The following is a 22,288-nucleotide window of genomic DNA, read 5'->3' as shown; positions in this document are numbered from 1 at the left end:
AATAACACATTTACATAAGTATTCAGACCCTTTGCTATGACACTTGAAATTTATCTCAGGTGCCTCCCATTTTTCTTGATCATCTTTGAGATGTTTCCACACCTTGATTGGAGTCCACCTGTGGTAAATTCAATTGATTGGACACGATTTGGAAAGGCACACATCTGTCTATATGAGGTCTCACAGCTGACAATGCATATCAGAGCAAAAACCAAGTCTTGAGGTCGAAGGAACTGCCTCCAGAGCTCAGAGACAGGATTGTGTCGAGGCACAGATCTGGGGAAGCCTACAATAAAAATTCTGCAGCATTGAAGGTTCCCAAGAGCACAGTGGCCTCCAGAATTCTTAAATGGAAGAAGTTTGGAACAACCAGGGCTCTTCCTCGAGCTGGCCGCCCGACCAAACGGATCAATTTTTTTTTTTTTTTTTTTTTTTGTATACAAGATCGAGGCTCGTGAAAGAGCGAACATGAATCACACAGAAAGACAAACAGACACATAAAACAAATAACATCGGGAGCGGTAGACAAGATGGGGAGAGAGGGGGAAGGACACAAACACAACATTTGAGAGCAGGGACCGAGAGACATGGAGACATCGAGAGATCTGTGGGAGGGAGAGGGCTTTGGGGGGTAGGCATGTGAAGGGGGGGGGGGGGTGGGAGAGGTATAAACATATGGACACTGCCAGGAGTTCCAGGAAAGAAGTTGGAATTTCAAACAAGGTGGATCTGGGGTGAATTAGTGGGGGTAGAAAAGATCAAGGTTTTGGATGGGGGAAGATAAGAGATGGTGGTGAACAGCTGTTTTAAAGACCTGGAGGGAGGAGTGGGATTGAAGGGAGTGTGGGAGTTTGTTCCAGAGGCGGGAGAAAAGAGGAATGAAAGAGGGAAGGTGAGCAGAGAGCCGAGATTTCGGCAGTTTAACCATCAGAGGGTTGCTGGCAGATCTTGTTCCTGTAGGAATATTTGGGGGACAGAGCACAGAGAGAGCTGGGGGAGCAAGGCTGGAGAGGAGTCGGTAGAAGACAGAAAGACCACCTACCTGCCTGCGGTGAGTGAGTGAAAGGCCCTCAGAGATAGCTTCATCGCGGGAGATTCCAATGATTTTGAAAGCTTTGGATTCAACAGCGTGAAGCCGAGCCAGGTGTGAGGCAGGAGCACCAGCCCATAGGGGAGAACAGTATTCCATTGAGCTGCGGATGAAAGCCTTGTATGTGGTGAACCTTGTATGTGGTTCTATCGGGGGAGAAGGGCCTTGGTAAGAGATATGACCAAGAACCCGATGGTCACTCTGGCTGAGCTCCAGAGATCCTGTGTGGAGATGGGAGAAACTTACAGAAGGACAACCATCACTGCAACACTCCACCGATTTGGGCTTTATGGCAGAGTGGCCAGACGGAAGCCTCTCCTCAGTGAAAGACATATGAAAGCCCGCTTGGAGTTTGCAAAAAAACACCTAAAGGACTCTCAGACTGAGAAACAAGATACTGTGGGCAAACACACAAAAAGCAAAGAAACTTTTTTCTGACCGATTTTTCCCTTTTTTTCTGATCGTCTCCGACCTTGTCCGATTGGCAGAAAAAAAGTTTAATTGTTTTTTTTACCATCAACTGACGCCTTTTTGTTTTTACTTTTTTGGCAATAATTATTTTGATACTATATTATTTTGTTACAACATATGACAATATTAATTTGTTATCATATTTCATACCTGTCCCAAGTTTGGTAAAAAAAAAAAATCCCTTTAACGATTCACAAGATATTGCACTGGACACACGGACAGACAACCCAAGAATATAATACCTGCATATTGGAACATAAAAAGGTACAATAATTTTTGTACATGTTCACAAAATGTGGGGAGTTGTTGGTGGTGCTCTCCTCCTCTTCCCTTTATAAGGGGTGAGGTCCAACGGTACCAAGCTCCTGCCCTGCCTTGACCATGATACTCCTCCACTCCACTCGGTCTTCAACCAACTCTCTACACCCTCCAAGCACCACCACTTTACTGATATCATTCTATACACAATCCTCCCACCTGAACCACAGTCTACCTCTCTTACATCTATGTTATTTCCTCAACCCACTTTCTTTGCCATTCTTTCATCCCCCATCCACCCATTTCCGCCAACATTTCACCAATGTCCTCGTCAAGCTCATCTACACACCAATCTCCTCCCTCAGTTCATCCATTCTCCTTCTATTCACCCTATTCACTCTAGCAAACCTCTTGACTCAGTTGTTCATGCAAACCTGCAGTCTCTGTTGTTGTCTCTCGGTCAGAGTCACCGTCTCCAGACCCTAAAGGTAGGCCGGTGTTTTACACCACATCAGAACCTTCCTTTTTAATCTCATTAAAATCTTTATGTCTGCTATTACTCTTTGAAACCTCTTCCACACCTCTGCCTCTGACTTACCATCCCTAGTCACTCCCCCCCCCCCCCAGATACTCAAGCCTATTTCCTTGTCTGATCTCCTTCCCCTCCAACCTGATATTCATTTATTTCCTCTTCTGCCCAACCCACATCACCGCCATCTTCTCCATGCTCATTTTCAGCCCATGTTTCAAAAGTGCCTCCGTCCACTTCCCCAGTACTTCATGCACCGACTGCCCACTCTCCACCACAACAGTCAGACACAATATCCTCCCCAGAATATCTTTCATGTTTTCCTTCCTCCTTACCAGCTCCATCATCATGATAAACAGGAGTCGGCTGAGAGCACTTCCGTGCCTCAAATTGATGTTCACTTTGAACTCCAATATCCGAGGACCAACCAAAACTCTTCGATTTGTTCCCTTACACACCACCCCCCGACCCCACCCTTCACCAACTTAACTTCTGCTTCCGTCACTCCCATCCATTTCAGTGTCACCATCACCATCTCTCTCAGGACAGTGTAATAGGCCTTCTCCAGTTCCACCGATCCCAATGCCATTTCACCTTGCACCTCCAACCTCTTCTCCACCAGATGTCTCAGCATGAACATCCGTTCTGTCATTCCCTTATCCTTTCTGAACACCTGCTGCTCTTCTCCGATCTGTTTCTCCACACTCTTCCATATCCTCTCATTCAGAACCCTCTCCAGCACCTTCATAACATGACTAAGGAGTGTAGTGCCCATGTACTTCTCCAGATCTTGAACACCCCACAATTAACCCTGTCCTTCAATTCTTTTGAATTGACCCATCTCCCATATGTGCATTCAACAACCTCTTTGTTCACCTGACTCCAACTTCTCCCGCTGCAATTATAATTTGTGTACATACCTTATAAACGCCGAGCGCCCTTCCCTTTTTCATGCTATTCAATGCCATCCGCACTTCCTCTTCCGTGATGTCCACTTTTCCCTCCACATAACTCTGCAGTTCCAGTTGGCTGTTGCTTCCTTCCTGATTCAACAGTTTTGAAATATCCTTCACACACCTCCAATTGTGCACCCCTCACTGTCACTGGCCTTCCTCCTCTATCCTCAATCACCGCCCCTCCCTTCATGTCTTTCCTATCTTCATTCCTTCATGAGCCAATTTATGGATAATCTTCCTCCCACCATCCTCTTCGAACTTGTTGTGCACTTCCTCTTTCATATCATTCCTCACCTTATCCACAGATTTTCTTGCTGCTTTCGTCTTCTGCCCATACATGTGTAGCACCCCGCATCAGACTGTCTCAGTCTATCATTGATCTTCAATGTCCTCTTCCAAACATCCTTCTTTTCACCAACTGCCTTTACTACTTCCTCTGTCCCCCATACCTGGTTTATATCCCTCGAGAATACACCCTTTCCTGACGTCTTTCCACACAACACTTCTGCAATTCTCTTACATGCCCCTCCATACTTCCACTCCTTCTCCAAACCCTCCGCTTATTCACTACGTTGCTCATACCTGGCCCTCACCCTGTCCTTGAACCCTTCGGTGAAGTTTCCCCTTCACTTCCCCCACCTAATAACCTTCTGACCCCTGCTCTTAACCTCCCACCTTTTCTTTATCCTTAACACAAACATCACAGGCTTGTACTGGGAGGTAACATGCTCCCCTATCACGGTCTTGCAATCCTTAAGCCCCCACAACTGTCGCTTCCTTACCACCGACAAATCCAGTTCTGTTTTGTTCTGTGCTGTCCACTCCTATAGGTAATCTTGTGGCTTTTCCACTTTTGAAAGAATGAACCAGCAATGGCCATCCCATTCCTTGCCATCAGCGCCACCAGCTCTTGACCCTCTCTAATAATTTTCCCCAACAAAATTTACCAACAAATTCTTCTTCACTCAGCTCTGATTCTCCGACATGCGCATTAAACTCCCCAACAATGCACAGCATCACCTCCATCTTAACGATTCCCATCATCCTCTCCAGTGCATCCTTGAATTCCTACTTCTCCATACGACACATTCCCATTTGTGGCCCATATACCAACATAACACATACCATTTGCCTCTTTAAAACCACCCATGCCATAACTATCCATCCCTCCCATCTTTTCACTCTGACCACCTGCTTGCTGATTACTTCCGAAACTATTATTCCAACGCCATGACTAATTTCATCCCAACCCGCGTGCAACAGCTTGTATCCTCCTGTGAACCTCCTGTCCCTGTCCCCATCTGGTCTCCTGCACACAACACTTCCAACCTCCTTCTCTGCATCATCTTCACAACCTCCAAACCTCTCCCTCCTCCCCTCACCCCCAACGATCCAACATTCAAACTACCTCGCCGAACCTCGCTTCTGACTCTCTGCCCGCCTGGCAGAACTAATTGCCATCTTGATTAGTTTGGGACATTCCGAGGAAAATTTAAAACATGAAATTGAAGGAACTGCGCTCCAACGCGAGTCGAAAGAATTGACGCGACCAAAGACGGAATTCGTCCGAGTTGCTTTATTGAAACAAAACAGCTCAGGTATTCTAACAAGCCCGTTTATCGGGCAGCAATATATATACACATTAATGTCGGGAAGTTTGCCCGGCAAAAGCTATACCGGGCATGCCCGGGTGTCAAGGGCGAGCCTTGGAAAGGCGAGTCTGGACCTGCCCAGGCGTGTTTGGCTGCGGCCTGGCAAGTCGAGGCTGGGCATGCCCGGGCGCTCTGGACGAGCCCTGGAAAGGCGATAGCGGGCATGCCCGGACGCTCTGGGCGAGCCCTGGAAAGGCGATAGCGGGCATGCCCGGACGCTCTGGGCGAGCCCTGAAAAGGCGATAGCGGGCATGCCCGGACGCTCTGGGCGAGCCCTGGAAAGGCGAGAGCGGGCATGCCCGGGAAAGACGAGACCGGGCGTGCCCGGGAGGTTCGGGCGTGCCCGGGAACAGTGAGTCCGGGCATGCCCGGGAGAGGCGCGTCTGGCCGTGTTCTGGCCGGTGCAAGGCGATTGTGTGCATCCAGCGGTAACCGTTACACACGCCCCTCCAGAATCGACCTGCACCGGCAGGGTCAATTTAAGGGGGGTCTGGATGACCCGGCCGAAGCGACCCCTGGAGGGTCGTGGGGAGGGGTCCGACGTGGTGGTGGGTGGTCGAGCGGGGGGAACTGTGGACGGGGGGCGGCCTCGCCGCGGAGGAAGGGCCAACCGTGGTGGTCGGTCGACGTCCATGTGCGCCGGTTTGAGGCGGTCCACAGAAATCTGGTCCGGCCGGCCGCCGAAGTCGACGATGAAAGACTTGTCGCCCCGTCGCAGGACCCGGAAGGGCCCGTCGTACGGCGGCCGGAGTGGCCCCCGGTGCACATCATGATGCACAAAGACGTACTCCGCTGTGCGAAGCGCGGGGGGGACGTAGGACTGGGGGCCACCGTGGCGGGACGTCGGCACGGGGGCAAATCGTCGGGCGGCCTCCTGGAGGTCCGAGCGCTGGCGAGCGGCGGACCAGGGACTGGTAGCATCGGGCACGAATTTGCCCGGGACGCGTAGCGGCTGGCCGTAGACGAGCTCGGCGGCGGACGCCTGGAGGTCTTCCTTGGGGGCCGTGCGAAGGCCCAAAAGGACCCACGGCAGCCGGTCGGCCCAACCGTCGTCCTGAAGGCCGGCCATGAGTGCGGCCTTCATGGAGCGGTGAAACCGCTCGCACAACCCGTTGGCTTGGGGGTGGTAGGCCGTGGTGCGGTGCAGCGTGACCCCCAACGAACGGGCGACCATGCCCCAAAGCTCAGACGTGAACTGTGGGCCGTGGTCGGACGAGATGTCCGCTGGTGCGCCGAAGCGCGCGACCCAGGTGGCGATGAACGCCTGCGCCACGTCGGCGGTGGTGGTGGAGGCGAGGGGCACGGCCTCCGGCCACCTGGTGGTCCTGTCCACCATGGTGAGCAGGTGGGTGAACCCCCGCGAGGAGGGCAGGGGACCCACAAGGTCCACGTGGACGTGGTCGATACGCCGTTCAGGCACGGCGAAAGGTGCCAGCGGGGCCTGGGTGTGGCGGTGGACCTTGACCCGCTGGCAGGCCGTGCAGGCGTTGGCCCAGTCGCGGATGTTTCGTCGAAGGCCGTGCCAGATGAAACGCGCCGACACCAGCTTCTGAGAAGCTTTCCGGCCCGGGTGAGAAAGGCAGTGGATGGAGGCGAAGATGCGGTGCTGCCAGGAAACGGGCAAGATGGGGCGAGGCTGGCCCTGGGAGACATCGCAGAGCAGGATGGTGCCCGCGAAGGGAATGTCGGCCAGGCGGAGGCCCGTGTCCGCCGCACGGAGTGCCGGCACCGAGGCGTCGGTGGTCTGGTCGGCCGCCATGAGCGCGAAGTCCACGCCGAGGTGGACCGCGTTCGCGCTGGCCCGAGAAAGACAGTCGGCCACGGCGTTGTCTTTGCCGGCGACGTGCCGGATGTCCGTGGTGAACTCCGACACGGCGGAGAGGTGGCGCTGCTGGCGGGCCGACCACGGCTCCGTGACCTTAGCCATTGCGTAGACCAACGGCTTGTGGTCGACGAAAGCCGTGAACGGGCGGCCCTCCAGGAGGTGTCGGAAATGGCGAACGGCCAGGAATAGCCCGAGCAGCTCGCGGTCGAACGTGCTGTAGTTTAACTCGTTCGGCCGGAGTTGCCGGCTGAAAAAAGTGAGTGGCTGCCAAACCCCGTCCACCCATTGCTCATGGACGGCGCCCACCGCGTAGTTGGAGGCGTCCGTAGTGAGGGCGATGGGCGCGTTGAGCACCGGGTGAGCCAGCAGCGTTGCATCGGCGAGGGCCCGTTTGGCGCTGGCGAAGGCCGCGTCCATGGCCACGGACCAAACAATGTCATGCTTGGCCGGCTTGCCCCGGAGGGCCTCGCAAAGGGGCCGCATGAGCTGAGCAGCGCGGGGCACGAATCGGTGATAAAAATTCACCATGCCGAGGAACTCTTGGAGGGCCTTGATGGAACGGGGACGCGGGAACGTGGTGATGGCCTCGACCTTGGTCGGCAGCGGCACGGCCCCAGTCTTGGTGATGCGGTGGCCCAAAAAGTCAACGGTCGTCGCACCGAAGTGGCATTTGACCGGGTTGACAATTAAGCCGTGCTCGCTGAGGTGACCGAACAGTGTTCGGAGGTGGAGGAGGTGCTCGGCGCGGGACGTGCTGGCGATGAGGATATCGTCCAGATAGACAAAAAGAAACGGCAGGTCGCGCAGCACGCCGTCCATCAAGCGCTGGAACACCTGGGCCGCGTTCTTGAGGCCAAACGGCATCCGCAAAAATTCGAACAGGCGGAATGGCGTGATGACGGCCGTCTTCGGGACGTCGGCCGCCCGGACAGGTACCTGGTGGTAGCCCCGTATCAGGTCAATTTTCGAAAAGATGACCCGTCCCGCCAAACGGGCAGAAAGTCCTGAATATGCGGGATCGGGTACCTGTCGGGGGTGGTAGCGTCGTTGAGACAGCGGTAGTCGCCACACGGGCACCATCCACCCCCCGGCTCTGGCACGATGTGCAGTGGCGAGGCCCACGTGCTATCGGAGCGCCGCACGATGCCGAGGTGCTCCAACGCGTCGAACTCGGCCTTCGCCACGGCGAGCTTGGCCGGGTCGAGGCGGCGGGCCCTGGCGTAGACCGGCGGGCCCGTAGTGGGTATGTAGTGCTCAATCCCGTGCCGCACTGCGACGGCCAAAAACGTCGGCCGCGTGAGGGCCGGGAATTCCGCGAGCAGGCGAGCAAACTTGTTCGCTGCCGGGAGGGCGCATGCCAGTTAGGTCGGCGTGGAGCTGCTCATCATGCACGCCAGGGAGCTGAAGGTCTCGGCGTTGACAAGGCGACGACGTTTGACGTCGACCAGCAGCCCATGCGCGCAGAGGAAGTCGGCGCCCAGCAAAGCCATGGGGACGCAGGCGGTCACAAAGGTCCATTGAAATCGCTGGCTGCCGAAGCAGAGGGTGACGACGCGTGGGCCGAAAGTGCGTATGGCCGAGCCATTAGCAGCGACCAAAGAGGGGCCGCAAACGGCGTCCCGCCTGTCCTGCTCGGAGGCGGGTATGACGCTCAGTTGGGCGCCGGTGTCACACAGGAAACGCCGCCCAGACGCTTTGTCCCGAATAAACAGCAAGTTGCACGAGTGGCCAGCGCTCATGGCTGGGAATGAACGCCGGCCCGGCCGTTTCCCGACCTGCCGAAAGTGCACGGGGGCCGGCACGTCCGAGCCTTGTGTCCGAACCTGGCGTGGTAATAACACCACGCCCGGTCAGGTGGAGGCCCCGGCCGTCGTGTCGGAAGCGGGCGGTGCGGCGTGGCGGCCACCAGTTGCACCGGCAGATCGGCCTCCAACCGCGCAGGGCACTCGGGTGTCGTGGGCGTCGCCTCGGACGGCGGCGGGCTCCAGGTAACCACGCCGATGTGCTGGCCCGCCGAGGAGATCTTATCGGCTTCCCTGGCGAGGGCGCGGGAATCCGTGATCAACGTGCCAGCCAGGGCGAGGCGTACCGGGTGAGGCAGCTGGCGAAGGAACAGCTCGCGAAACAGAAAATCAGGAGAGTGCTCACCGAGCAACGAGAGCATATAGTCCATGCGCTCGGACGGGCGCGTTTCGCCGAGCTCGGGCAGAGCGAGCAGGCGCCGTGCGCGTGCCGCCGGTGAGAGGGCGAAAGCGTCGAGGAGGAGTGTCTTCAGCGCGTCGTATTTGTCAGCAGCCGGCGGGTGCTCGAGGAGGCTCAAGGCGCGGGCCGCGGTGGCGGAACCGAGCACCGCCACAACATGGTGGAAGCGGGTGTCGTCCGCGGTGATGCCTCGCAGGGCGAACTGAGAGTCAGCCTGAGCGAACCAAACAGCCGCGTGAGCCTCCCAGAAGGTAGGCAGTTTAAGCATCACTGCCGTATCCATGTCGGTAGGTCACCAATGAAGGAACTGCGCTCCAACGCGAGTCGAAAGAATTGACGCGACCAAAGACGGAATTCGTCCGAGTTGCTTTATTGAAACAAAACAGCTCAGGTATTCTGACAAGCCCGTTTATCGGGCAGCAATATATATACACATTAATGTCGGGAAGTTTGCCCGGCAAAAGCTATACCGGGCATGCCCGGGTGTCAAGGGCGAGCCTTGGAAAGGCGAGTCTGGACCTGCCCGGGCGTGTTTGGCTGCGGCCTGGCAAGTCGAGGCTGGGCGTGCCCGGGCGCTCTGGACGAGCCCTGGAAAGGCAATAGCGGGCATGCCCGGACGCTCTGGGCGAGCCCTGGAAAGGCCATAGCGGGCATGCCCGGACGCTCTGGGCGAGCCCTGAAAAGGCGATAGCGGGCATGCCCGGACGCTCTGGGCGAGCCCTGGAAAGGCGAGAGCGGGCATGCCCGGGAACAGTGAGTCCGGGCATGCCCGGGAGAGGCGCGTCTGGCCGTGTTCTGGCTGGTGCAAGGCGATTGTGTGCATCCAGCGGTAACCGCTACAAAATATGCATATGTAGGAATGGGAAAATGGGAAGGTGATTTGGGGATTGGGGGAGGGAGGAAAAGGTTTTGGGGTGGTGGAATTAAATCGGGTAATTCATCAATGTGTGCGCCATCCCTTGGATGTTCGTTAAACTGGCGTCTCATCTGCCGGCATTAGTTGGTGGGCGTTAGGCAGGGAAGTACTGCTGGATTCTTGTGTGGATGCATCGTTTGACTCTTTAATCGGAATAGGTGAGTTCTAAAGGGTTTGAGGAATATCCATTTGGAAATTAGTTCCATCTTCTATATCACATTCACCTGCACACAAGTCAACATTTATTTTGGAGACAAAGTAAAAACAACACATAAAACACAAAGATATAAACATTATTCTTCTTTTTTAAGGTTTAATGGCGTTTTCAGAGCCGCGAGGCTTTATATACGCCACGCACCCTAACATCCAAACAAAACCAAACGAGGAGGTTTACACGAGAAAAACTAGAGACTCACACTGCTAACCCCGTATCTTTGATGAACTTTAAAACTGATCTACAAAACCCAGGATGTTTCAGATTCAGCCGACTCGGAGCCAATGTCAGTTCAAGAAAGTCATGTCCCACGTGCAGCCCGGAAGTACGTCACCACTGTATTGCCATGCATGCCATTATCACCCACTAGGCGGTGTATGTGTCACGGTGCAACAAGTTAACACCCGTAACAACATCTCGTGACGTGTACACATGCATTAAGGATACTCGTGTAGGAGCGATGCTCCAACGTAAATCGGAAGAATGGACGCGACAAAAAGCTGGAATTCGTCCGAGTTTCTTTATTGTGTCAAATCAACTCGGGTACTCTGAAAAGCCCGTTTATCGGGCAGCAATATATATACACATTATCCCGGAGCGTTTGCCCGGGAAAGGCGAGAGGGGGCGTGCCCGGGCGTCCTGGACGCGGCCTGGCAAGTCGAGGGCGGGCATGCCCGGGCATGCCCGGGCGTCCCGGACGAGGCCTGGCAACTGGCAAGTCGAGCGCGGGCCTGCCTGGGCGTCCTGGACGAGCCCGGCATGGTGATCGCTCCGCGTCCTCGGTAGGTGCAAGGCGATTGTGTAAACCCAGCGGTAGCCGCTACACTCGCATAATACATTGTACTTTTGCATAATACATTGTATATTTGCATTATAACAGTTTTCATCGAATCATAATAATCCTGTGATTCCCTGTGATTCCTTGTGAAATGATCAATGTAAATTCATGTCCGACATTATGTGACGTAGCACTCAATTTGAGGTAGAAATGATGAGATAATTAATTGATATTCCCCGTTTTTTTATTTATAATTTATTGATATAAAATAAATGCGTCACTCCCCACGATGCCCACCTGTACTTACATTCGTGTGACGTTAAGAGGATTCCTAAAACTTGGCTGACTTTTTACCAGGTAACAAACTCGTTTTTAGCGCACCTGGACTTTAGTCTGGAAAACGTATCGATGGAGCAGTGTCCATAGGTAAGAGTGTGTGTGTGTGTGTGTGTGTGTGTGTGTGAGTGAGAGAGTCAGTGAGTGAGTCAGTGTCAGTCAGTGGGTGTAAGTGAGCCCGTCAGTGAGACAGTCAGAGTGAGTCAGTCAGTCATTGAGGGAGTCAGTCAGTGAGTGGGTGTAAGTGAGACAGTCAGAGTGAGTCAGTCAGTCATTGAGGGAGTCAGTCAGTGAGTGAGTGTGAGTCAGTGAGTGAGCGAGTCAGTGAGGCAGACAGTGAGTGCATTGTGTGAGTCAGTCATTGAGTTGAGTGAGTCAGTGTGAGCCAATGAGCATGTATGTGAGCGAGTGAGTGGGTGTAAGTGAGACAGTCAGAGAGTATGTGATTGTCAGTCAGTGAGTATGAGTCGTTGTGTGAGTGAGTGTGTCACTTAGTCAGTAAATGAGTGAGTGATTCAGAGTGAGTGAGTGAGTGTATATGTGAGTGAGTGATTCACAGTGAGTGAGTGAGTGAGTGAGTGAGTGAGTGATTCACAGTGAGTGAGTGAGTGTTTATATGTGAGTGAGTCAGTCAGTCAGGCAGAGGTGGATTAACATTTTTTGGGGCCTTGGGCACAATTCACCGATCTTTACGAAACCTCACCAAATCATAGAGTTGGCCATAAGGAAAAACAAACCTATTAATTTTGATGTCAAAACGTCAGGATAGGCCAAAAGTCAACAATTTTGGCAGATTTATAAAAATCCTCAATTTTCATCCGATTCACTTGAAATTTAAAGAGGATTTGCATATCAGGACAATGAATTCATCCACCAATTATTTTTGAAGTCAACATCGGCTAAAAGGTCAACATCGGCCAAAGGCGAACAACTTATTTTAGGGATTTCCCAAGTATCGTTCTGTACACAACAGATTTCTTGTTTGTCTGTTTGTATGTCAATTACCCACAAGTTACACTTCCAACCTGATCATCATGAAACTTTACCAAGTTGTAGAGGTAGTCACAACTGAGAAGCCTATTGATATTTAGGTCAAAGTTTATCTTGAGATCAAATTTCTAAAATATTCATTTTCATCCGATTGCCATGAAAGTTGAATAGCATTTGCATATTGAATCACCGAATTAGGGAATCAAGTATTTTTGAGGTTAAAAGGTCAAAAGTCAACTCAAGGTCAAACTTCTAAAATCATCAATTAATGTCTAAAAACTCATCTATTTTCATCCTATTAACCTGAACATTAAAGAGCAATTGCAAATTGCCTCACTGAATTGGGAAGCCAACTATTTTAAGGTCAAAAGGTTAAAGGTCAAACTTTCAAAATCATCAATTTTCATCTGAAATCGCTGGTCAACAAAATTTAAAAAGTTTTATGGTTCTAGTACATTTTGAGGTGATTCTAACCAACATGACCCTGAAGATTTCGATTATGATATCCAATTTTCACTGGCACATCCAAGTTTTAAAGAACCAGTATACCATGGGAATACCACTTCATTTGAAATTCACAAACCTCTTGTTGACCCTGAGAAGGTATTCTTACCACCACTTCATTTGAAACTTGTTTTGATGAAGAACTTTGTGAAGGCCATGGATCGAGATGGTGCTGGCTTCCACTACTTGCTATTGCCGTTCCAAGGCATTGTATCTGAGGCCAAAGTAAAGGCGTGTAGCGGTTACCAGAAGCATTACACAATCCCCTTGCACCGGCCGATGACTAAACCGGCGGGCAGTCACTTGCCCGGGATCGTCCGGACTTGCCCGGACTTGCCTTGCCCGGGCAGAAACTTGCTTTGCATACCACGCCCCGTTGAGAGGCGTGGCTTACCGATTTGCATACCACGCCCCGCCTGAGAGGCGTGGCTTTTGTGTGGTGAACTTTGGTTATAAATTGCCGCCCGTTCTATCGGGCTTTCCAGTGCTTTTGAGTTGAGCTAGAAATAAATAGCTCAGTGAAACTTCATTCCTGGTGTCGTCCATTTTGTCTGGCTTTATCGTGAGAGCATAGCTCCACAATTGGTGACACATTTTCAAGAACACGGCGATGGAATCATCTGTAGCTTTGAAGATCCCTGGCTTTTGGGAATCGCACGCAGCCGTCTGGTTCGCCCAAGCGGCTTCTCAATTCGCCCTGCGGAACATTATGGAGGACACGACGCGCTACCACTATGTGGTCTCCACGCTCAACACCTCCACTGCCGCCCGGGTCCTGAGCTTCCTACAGAACCCGCCGAACACCAACAAATACAGCGCGCTCAAAGGCCTACTCCTCAGTGCGTTTGGACTCAGGGAGACCCAACGCACGAGACAACTGCTCGACCTTCCAGAGCTGGGTGAGGCCCATCCATCCGAACGGATGGACCACATGCTTGCTCTACTCGATGACCACAGCCCAGATTTCCTCTTCCGTGAGCTGTTCCTCCGGCAGCTACCCGGGCAGGTACGATTAGTTTTGGCTAATTCGCCGATCACGGACCCTCGCGCCCTGGCCAAGGAGGCCGATAAATTTTTCTCGGCCAGGCGACACGTCGGAGCGGCCGCATGGAACCCTGGGCCGCCCGAGGCAATGCCCGCGCCACGACCGGTGCCACCACCGGCTGAGTTAGCGCCACTGGCGGCAGCGGCCGCCACGACGCCCCGTCGACTGAACCCGACGCGACTGCCGGAGCCTCCACCAGAGCGGGCCATGTGCTACTACCACGCCAGGTTCGGGCAGAAGGCCAGAACGTGCCGCCCACCGTGCACTTTCGGCAGGTTGGGAAACGACCAGGCCGGCGCTCGCTGCCTGCCATGAGCGTCGGCCATTCAGGCAGCCTTCTGTTTATTACGGACACAGCGTCCGGGTGCGTTTTTTGTGCGACACCGGTGCTCAGCTGAGCGGGATACCCGCCTCGGTGCAGGACAAACAGGCCGTGCTTTGCGGCCCCGCCTTGGTCGCCGCAAACGGCTCCTCCATCTGCACCTTCGGTTCGCGCAGCGTCACATTCTGCTTCGGAGGCCAGCGCTTCAGGTGGGACTTCATCACGGCGAATGTACCCATGGCCTTGCTGGCTGCAGATTTTCTTTGCGCGCATGGGCTTATGGTTGACGTCAAATGGCGTCGGCTCATCAACACGGAGACCTTCAGCTTGCTCGCTTGCTCATTGAGCGGCTCTGCACCAACCAAGCTAGCCTGCGCTCTCCCGGCCACGGACGATTTCACCCGCTTACTCGCCGAGTTTCCCGCACTCATGCAGCCGAAGTTTTCGGCCGTCGCCGTCAAACACGGCGTTGAACACAACATCCTGACCACAGGTCCGCCGGTCTATGCCAGGGCTCGTCGCCTCGACCCAGCCAAACTCGCCGTGGTGAAGGCGGAATTCGACGCGCTGGAGCGATTGGGCATTGTGCGGCGCTCGAATAGTGTGTGGGCCTCGCCCCTGCACATCGTGCACAAACCGGGTGGCGGATGGCGACCATGCGGCAATTGCCGCCGCCTCAACGATGCCACCACCCCCGACCGGTACCCGATACCACATATACAGGACTTTTCCGCCCGTTTGGCGGGACGGGTGATCTTTTCCAAGGTCGACCTCATTCGGGGCTACCACCAGGTACCCGTCCGGCCAGCCGATGTGCCGAAGATGGCGGTAATTACGCCTTTTGGCCTCTTCGAGTTCCTTCGCATGCCGTTCGGCCTTAAGAATGCGGCCCAGGCCTTCCAACGGCTGATGCACAGTGTGCTGCGCGACCTCACCTTCCTTTTCGTCTAGTTGGACGACATTCTCGTCGCCAGCACTTCCCGGGCAGAGCACCTCATCCACCTGCTCACGCTTTTTGAGCACCTCGGCCAACACGGCCTCATCATCAACCCGGTGAAATGCCAGTTTGGCGTAACGGCCGTCGACTTCCTGGGGCACCGCATCACAAAGCGTGGGGCCGTTCCGCTGCCGACCAAGGTGGAGGCAGTCACAAGTTTCTCGCGCCCCCGCTCCATCAAGGCCCTACAGGAATTTTTGGGAATGGTAAATTTCTACCACCATTTCGTGCCTCGCGCTGCCCAACTCATGTGCCCCTGTAAGAAGCCCTCCGGGGCAAGCCGGCCAAGCAGGACGTCGCCTGGACCAAAGAGATGGACAAGGTGTTCACGGGCGCTAAGCTGGCCCTCACCAACGTGACCATGCTGGCGCCCCCGGCGCTCGACACACCCATCGCCCTCACCACGGACGCTTCCGACTATGCGGTGGGCACCGGGCATGAACAGTGGGTGAACGGGGCTTGGCAACTGCTGGCCTTCTTCAGCCGACAGCTTCGCCCTAACGAGCGCAAGTATAGCACTTTTGACCGCGAGCTCCTCGGCCTGTACCTGGCCGTTCGCCACTTCCGCCATCTTTTAGAGGGCCGCCCGTTCATGGCGTTTGTGGACCACAAACCCCTGGTCTTCGCCATGGCCAAGGCTGCAGAGCCGTGGTTGGCCGCCAGCAGCGCCACCTCTCTGCCATGTCCGAATTTACGACGGACATCCGGCACGTCCGGCAAGGACAATGCTGTGGCCGATTGCCTCTCCCAGTCCGGCGCGAACGCCGTCCACCTTGGTGTGGACTTCGCCCGCATGGCGGCCGACTAGACCGCAGACCCCATGGTGCAAGCCCTCCGGACAGCAGAAACAGGCCTGCAGTTGGCCGACGTCCCCTTGGAGGACACAGGCACAGTTCTCCTGTGCGACGTTTCCTTGGGCCAACCTCGCCCCATCGTGCCCACCGGATGGCAGTGGCACATTTTTGACACCCTCCACGGCCTTTCCCTCCCAGGCCGTAAAGCGTCGCAGAAGCTCGTGGCAGCGAAATTCGAAATTCGAAATTCGTGAGAGCATGGCTCCACAGGCGGGTGTTTTCAATGGTCCTCAGGACTTTGTAACAAGACTATCTGAGCTGGAAAGCATTGCTTGGGATAGCTTTGTGGCTCTTGCGAACAATTACCTTGGAAATTTTCGAACACGAAATTATGAAGAGCTTGTGCACAATATGTTGAAGAGTTACCAGGTGCTCGGTGCTCGAATGTCACTCAAGATACATTTCTTCCATTCTCATCTGGACTTCCTTCAACAAAATATTGGCGATTTTAGTGATGAGCATGGAGAAAGGTTTCGCCAGGAAATTGCCATCATGGAGACTCGATATCAAGGCCGATTCAATCCAAACATGATGGGCGACTACTGTTGGACTTTACAGCATGAAAGTGATTGCTCCTACAAACGCAATAGTAAAGTTCAGAAGCACTTTTAATGTGATGTAAATAAAAACTTCAAGTTCATATTTTTTTGGTGATATTTTATAAAGTTCATATTATTTTTGGAGATTTACATTTTTTTGTGTAATGTAAATAAAAACTTTAAGTTCACATTATTTTTTGTGACAATAAATAGTCTTATTGAGACTTAATCAAGAAATTCGCATGCTCTGAAGATTTTTTCCACACTTATGATGTACTACGTTAATGTTACGTGATAGCGAAATTTTAAGCTCAGATTCGGATTCGTGGGCACCAAATTAGTTAGAAACAGTTGAAAATAAGTCAGAACCAATTTGGCTGTTGACCAGTGAAATCAATGAGCTATGATTAAGATTGTCAACTTTAATGTCAATGAAATGGACAAATTTTATGTCTCAATGGCAACTTTTTTGGGGGGGGGGGGGGGGTTGGGGCTGGATTCTATCAAGTACTGTGCTCTGCACGACGTCTTTCTTGTTTATTTATTTGTTTTTGGATACAAAGACGAGGCTCATGGAATAACAAAAGGTTTATTGTGGAGTGCTCGCCAAGTGATTTAAGCACACAAGCAAGAACTTCAACAAAACCGTTGGTAAGGAACCGCTGGCCTGGCAAGCGATAGCAAGCTGCTTGGTAACTGAACACACAAACTCGACAGACCGAAGACCCTTTTGTGATTCTGCCACTTGTGTTATGAACAAAGTTCATTTTGGGTGATGTTCAACCATTTTCACCTTTTGTTACCTTCACAACCGAAGATGGATGCAGGTTATGTTTTCACCCCTGTTTGTCTGTCTGTTTATTTGTGAACAGAATACCTGAAGAAATTGTGGACAGATTCGGATGAAATTTGGTGGAGAGGTTGGGTATATGACAAGGATGAATTGGTTCAATTTTGGTGAAGATGCGGATCTGAATACGAGTCCAGATCTGGATTTGAAAAGTTTAAGTGATTTTTTTACCATGGATATACATAGCAAAAACCGAGCTGGACCGCGATATCTCAAAAAATTGCGGATCGATTCGGCCGGAATTTGGTGGATCAGTTGTGTGTTCGACAAGGAAGAACTGATTAAATTTTGGTGAAGATCCGAATCCAAATCCGGGTCCGATATTTTTTTAATTTTTTAAGTTAATCTTCACCAATGAGACATCGGACCAAAAACGATATATCATAGCACGATATTTTAGAGTTGTGGACGAATTATGACAAAACTTATGTGTGAGTTGCTGAGTGACAAGAACAAGCGATTAGATTCGGTTCAAGTCGAATCCAGATCCGAACTATCAATGTCCAACCTAACAAAACAAAATGTTCACCTGGTGCAGGTATGCTCTATACCGAATGCCATTCCAGTTGAACTGTGTTTCGCTTTTCAACATCGCTGGAGTAGTTTTGTTTCACCTTGGGACAGGTGTTCCGATTTTTAAAACCGCAACGTTCCACCATGATCATGGGTTGGTCCATTTACTAATGAAGGGTGTTTTATGATCGTGTAATATAATATAGTGTGGATGTGACAAACAATATCGATATGAATTAACATTAGGAATTATACAATTTTTATTGTGATTATTGTTGCATTTCTATTCATTAAATGGAGTTATTATTTCACTTAACGTGCTTTTTCTACTAATACGAACCTCATCCCTAATTTTGTAATAGTCCTGTCCAGGTAAACATCAGGAAAACGTTTTTTCATCGATTCATCACGTGACAGTGCTTTATTTTCTCGAGATGGAGCACTCACTCCCTTTGTGCTGTGTTTATCACCACTCACAAGGTGATTGTTTTGTCAGCAAAGTGAGACCCAACCTCGGTCTCATCTCAAAAGATTATGAACCACCATCAATGATCTCTCGTTATCTCTTATGGTTTCGTTGCATGACCTCATGGAATTTGGGGGCCCTGGGCACGTGCCCAGTGTGCCCATGTGTTAATCCGTTATAGCAGTCAGGGAGTGAGTGAGTGTGAGTCAGTGAGTCAGTAAGTAAGGGAGTGAGTCCACAAACACTTCAGTCATTATTACTTGAACCAAACACGATTTTGACCAACCTGACCACAAGCTGCATACCTGATACCTAATCAAGGTGGATTGATTGACTGCATCAAATTCTGCGTTCATTGGTGGCGCCTCCTGGGGGAAGGTTTGCCCCAACACAAAGTAGGTATTTACTTTCTTCTCCGGAACTACACAAATAATTTCTATGAAACTTCACTGTAATGTTGAACTGATACATGGTTTCACCAACTCGTCCATTGTTTGGATTAAATAATGTCGATGTTCGTCAGTGAACGACTCCGGTTACCTCATAACGCACTGTGAACTGAATGGGATTGAGATGTAGGCCCTTTGGAATACTGGTTCCCAAGTAAGCAAAGCAAGTAGAGACCGACTACAAGATAACTTGTCAGACACCATTGTAAGACCAGTGGAAGAAATCCTACAGGATGGATTGTGATCAAGGCTGCAAATGGAAGTCCCATTACAATTAAAGAATGGTTTGAAGCAGAGTTTAAGCTTAAAAACTGTGGCAGAGAAGAGTCCATTTTGATCCCTGTTTTGGTCAGTAAGGAACTGGTGACAGACCCAATAATTGACCTCAGCATAATATCAGAGTTGATGGTTCAGAACAAGGGCAAGTCTGACGACATAGTAGTGCCACCGGAATCATTCATTTCTTTGTTTCCGAACTGAGCTGATCACAAATACATAGTCAACCAGACTGTGCAAAATCGAGAGCAGTGACCAGTTTCCATGTGTACAGGCCGTCGCCTCAAATTCTTCCTGGCAGAACAACAAATATCCCTTTTGTTTGTTCTCATCCGTTTGTAGTCAAAACATCCACACTATGAGAAACTGACCAAGAACAGTGCTGGCCAGAAGGGGAAACAGTGAAACTTTTTTTGTATACTTAGTCTCCACTCCTGTGAGAGCAAACACATGGAACATATAAGAAGGGGAGTAGAAGACAACAGGGAGAGAGATTGGAAAGTACAGCAACAGCAGGGAACAGGGATATCGGGAGATCTGTGGAAGAGAGGGGGCTGGGTGGGGTACACGGGATAAACAAGATTGACACGACAGGGACATTTTATTGAGGAAAGAAATCCGAATTTTAAGGAGGTGGGTTTAAGGTGGATTAAAGGGGGTACAAAAGATCAAGGTTTTGGATGGGGGAAGATAAGAGATGGTGGTGAACACTTGTTTTCAAGACCTGGAGGGAAAAGTGGGATTGAAGAGAGTGTGGGAGTTCGTTCCAGAAGCGATAAAAAGAGGAATGAAAGAGTGAAGGTGAGCAGGGAGTCTTGATTGTGCTAGTTTTACCAGAAGATGTTTACTGGCAGACCTTGTGTGTCCTGTGAGAATATTTGGGAGACAGAGCACAGACAAAGCAGGGGGTGCAGGGCCAGAGAGGAGTCGATAGAAGACAGAACGACCGCTAACCCGCCTGCGGTGAGAGCAGCCATCATAAATCAGCTTCATCGAAGGAGATATCAATCTTAAAAGCCTTGGTTTCTACAGTGTGAAGCCGCACGAGCTATGAGGCAGGGGCACCAGCCCAGAGGGGAGAGCAATACTCCATCAAGCTGTGGATGAAAGCTTTGTAGGTGGTGAGCAGTTCAGCAGTGCCAAGGAAGGACATCGCATAGTGGAGGATGCCCAGTTGGGCACTGGGGAGGCCAGCTTGGAGATGTGGTTTTCCCAGGAAAGATCACGATGGATAGTCAGACCAAAAAGCTTGAGGAACAGAACTTCTTCACAGAGAATTGTTGAGAAAGTAGATATGAGGGTTTTCCAGGAACAAACAATGGACCAAACAATGAGAAAAACAAACAACCGGACTCCAATGCAATACCCTCTCCTCAGGCAAGGGTAATAACACAGACACTGCATTTGTGCTTTGAGGACCTCTCTTTATTATGAAACCCTTCACAAATTTCATGAAAAACATAGGCAGAAGTCTTCTTCTGATAAACAATTTTACAACAAGGGTGTTCTCCCCATATCACACATGGCAATGAAACATGGACATCAGCCAAGATTTAGTAAAGATTGTTGTTCAAACTGCCATGAAAAGATGCCATCTGAGCAAAACCAAAGAGGGACAAGAAAAACCACTAAATCAAATAGAAAACAAAATTCCTAAACACTAGTCACAATAAAAAAAGAAAATAAGAGGAAGTTCTCCCAGAACTCAAAATCAAATCTCCACCTTCTTGTTCGGTAAAGGATCATTATTCATGAACCGGATTGTAAAACTTCATTCTCATCATAGCTTTGTTCCAAGGGCTGGTTTTCGAATTCTCACATTGACAGCCACTACCTGTAGCTTGTTTGTCATGATATTCCCTGGAATGCATTTTAAGTACTCAGTTAGGGTTTTCTTGATCACCCAGATTCCCTGTTACTCCGACGATCACTGGTACAATTTCAGGTTTCTTATATTTTAAAATCCTCTTCATGTCATTTTTCATGATATTGAAGGAGCTGGGGCTCCCACGTCGATCGGAAGAATGGACGTGACAAAAAGCTGGAATTCATCCGAGTTGCTTTAATCAAATCAAACACTCAGGCACTCTGAAAACCCGTTTATCGGGCAGCAATATATATCTATTATCCCGGGGGGTTTGCCCAGGCCCGGCGCCAGGGGGCGTGGCCCAGCGTCCTGGCTGCGGCCTGGCAAGTTGAGGGCGAGCCTGCCCGGGCGTCCTGGACGAGCCCGGCATGGTGATCGCTCCGCGTCCTTGATAGGTGCAAGGCGATTGTGAAAACCCAGCGGCAGCCGCTACACACGTCCCCCCAGAATCGACTTGCACCGGCAGGGTCAATTTGAGGGGGGTCCTGATGACCCGGCCGAAGCTACCCCTGGCGGGTCGTGGGAGGGGGTCCGGTGAGGTGGTGGGCGGTCGAGTGGGGGGCACCGTGGATGGGGGGCGGCCTCGCCGCGGCGGAAGGGCCACCCGTGGTGGGTGGTCGACGTCCACGTGCGCCGGCTTGAGGCGGTCCACCGCAATCCGGTCCGACCTGCCGCCGATGTCGATGACGAACGACTTGTCGTCCCGTCGCAGCACCCGGAAGGGCCCGTCGTACGGCGGCTGGAGTGGCCACCGATGTGCGTCGTGACGCACAAAAACATACTCCGCTGTGCGGAGTGCTGGGGGGACGTAGGACTGGGGGTCACCGTGGTGGGATGTTGGCACGGGGGCAAACCGTCGGGCGGCCTCCTGGAGGTCCGAGCGCTGGTGAGCTGCGGACCAGGGGACTGGTAGCGTCGGGCACGAATTCGCCCGGGACGCGTAGCGCCTGGCCATAGACAAGCTCGGCGGTGGATGCCTGGAGGTCCTCCTTGGGGGCCGTGCGAAGGCCCAAAAGGACCCACGGCAGCCGGTCGGCCCAACCGCCGTCTTGAAGGCCGGCCATGAGCGCGGCCTTCATGGAGCGGTGGAATCGCTCGCACAACCCGTTTGCTTGGGGGTGGTAGGCCGTAGTACGGTGGAGCTTGACCCCCAGGTTGCGGGCGACCGCGCCCCACAGCTCGGAGGTGAACTGTGGTCCGCGGTCTGACGAGATGTCCGCCGGTGCGCCGAAGCGGGCGACCCAGGTGGCGATGAAAGCCTGCGCCACGTCGTGGTGGTGGAGACGAGGGGAACGGCCTTCGGCCACCTGGTGGTCCTGTCCACCATGGTGAGCAGGTGTGTGAACCCCCGTGACGGGGGGAGGGGGCCCACCAGATCCACGTTGACGT

This window comes from Myxine glutinosa, chromosome 1 (assembly GCF_964187855.1).
Source record: "Myxine glutinosa chromosome 1, kmMyxGlut1.1, whole genome shotgun sequence".
NCBI lineage: Eukaryota > Metazoa > Chordata > Myxini > Myxiniformes > Myxinidae > Myxine > Myxine glutinosa.
This window is presented reverse-complemented; position numbering follows the sequence as displayed.